General features: G+C 40.5%; 1 pseudogene; it reads left to right on the top strand.

Moving 5' to 3' along the window:
• LOC117178183 overlaps window positions 1-1608 on the top strand; it is a 3985-nt pseudogene that overhangs the window by 2253 nt on the left and 124 nt on the right.

Here is a 1608-nt window from a genome sequence, read left to right as displayed (position 1 = left end):
CCCCCCAACATTGGTCGACGACTACCCACCCCGAAAAAATACGTTCTGCCGGCCCTGTGTAGAAGGTATCACGAGCAGAAATTTTTAAGAAAGAAAAAACCAACTTTACCACCCACTGTAGGTCAAGGGGAAGATAAAAACATAAAAAGTATAAAGTTCAAAGAAGTTGTTATTAGTGACTCGTTTCCTAATAATATAGTCATGTTAGATGACGATACAGTCGTGATGATTAACAAAATGTTTGGAAATGCAAACAATTTGCAATTTGAAGGCCAAGTATGGGAAAAAAAGAAGCCTCTTTTTACATATCCGATGAACTCGACTCATTTAAAGATATGGGAATTTCAGCGGAAAGTCACTCCTCGAACTGTAACGTACCCTATAAATAGAGTATCATGTAAATTAGTTAAATTATGTTTAAGTTTTAAAGAAAATCAACGTGAACGAACTTTTGTCATTCCACTTCTGCATTAAAGATGCTGTTTGGGATTTTCAATAGTGTGCCGTTTTTGCTCATACGCTCCTGAATATCGATTCAGACCCGACGTCTGATTTCGTGCGTTTTCGGTTTCGTTCGCCTCAGCATCGATCGCGTTGACCGAGCGAGATTTATATGTTTTCTGATCTCCGCACTAAAAACATTCCTTGCGAAAATCCTCTCATGTAACACCGCTTTGTGTTAGACCGCAAGACTGGTGAATATCAAGTGTACGGCATTTGGTGTTTTCTACAATAAACTTGTTAAACTTGGAGTGATTTCCCTTCTTTTATTTTCAACATCCACTGCTACCGCAGAAAGACAAAACATGGTCCTATCGAGTCCGGATTGCTGAAAAAAGGGAAGTGTACGCATAAAAAAACTAGACAATTTACTGGTGTTTATGTGCTTGTTCTTCGAACGTTCTTCTGTGCGTTCTTCGCACGTTCTTCTTTGTGTTCTTCGCACGTTCTTCGTGCAATTTAAGTGCATCTTCTAGCGGTCTTTGTGTCTTTGCCTCGGAGTGTCGCCATGTTGTGTCATATTGCGCAACATTACATCATTTGAACAAATCACTCGCTGAACGTTGAAAACAAAAGGCACATCGTATCCATTTTCGGTTCTCGCTATATCAATCGAACATTAATACGACTTTATCGAAAAAATGACAGAAGTTAATTACATCCAAGTTTTGAAGGAACAGGAAACGCTGTTCAACTCCATTATTGGAATTTCTACGCGCCTAATGGCAAGGGAACATCTGCCACGACAGTTGTTGACGGGTCGCCTGGCAAATCTACAAGAATTCTGGGAAAGGTGCAGAAAGAATCATGTGATTTTATTAACTAGCTCGCCGGCTGCTGCTGTCCCTGTTAATGAAGAGGAGGATGCTGAAAATCTTCAACCTGAAGTCTACGATGTTGAAACTTTTACTGAAGTTGAGGAACGCTACGAAGAGGCTATCGATTACCTCTTATCAAAACTTCTTGATGATCTACCTGCCGGGAGGTATCAAGGTAACGAGGATCAGCCGGACGTTGGCCGACGCTTTAAGTTGCCAACTATTTCGATTCCTCTTTTCTCCGGTATGTATTGTGAATGGTTATCTTTTCGCGATTTATTTTCTTCGC

The sequence above is a fragment of the Belonocnema kinseyi genome, chromosome 1 (assembly GCF_010883055.1).
Source record: "Belonocnema kinseyi isolate 2016_QV_RU_SX_M_011 chromosome 1, B_treatae_v1, whole genome shotgun sequence".
Lineage (NCBI taxonomy): Eukaryota > Metazoa > Arthropoda > Insecta > Hymenoptera > Cynipidae > Belonocnema > Belonocnema kinseyi.
This window is presented reverse-complemented; position numbering and strand designations above follow the sequence as displayed.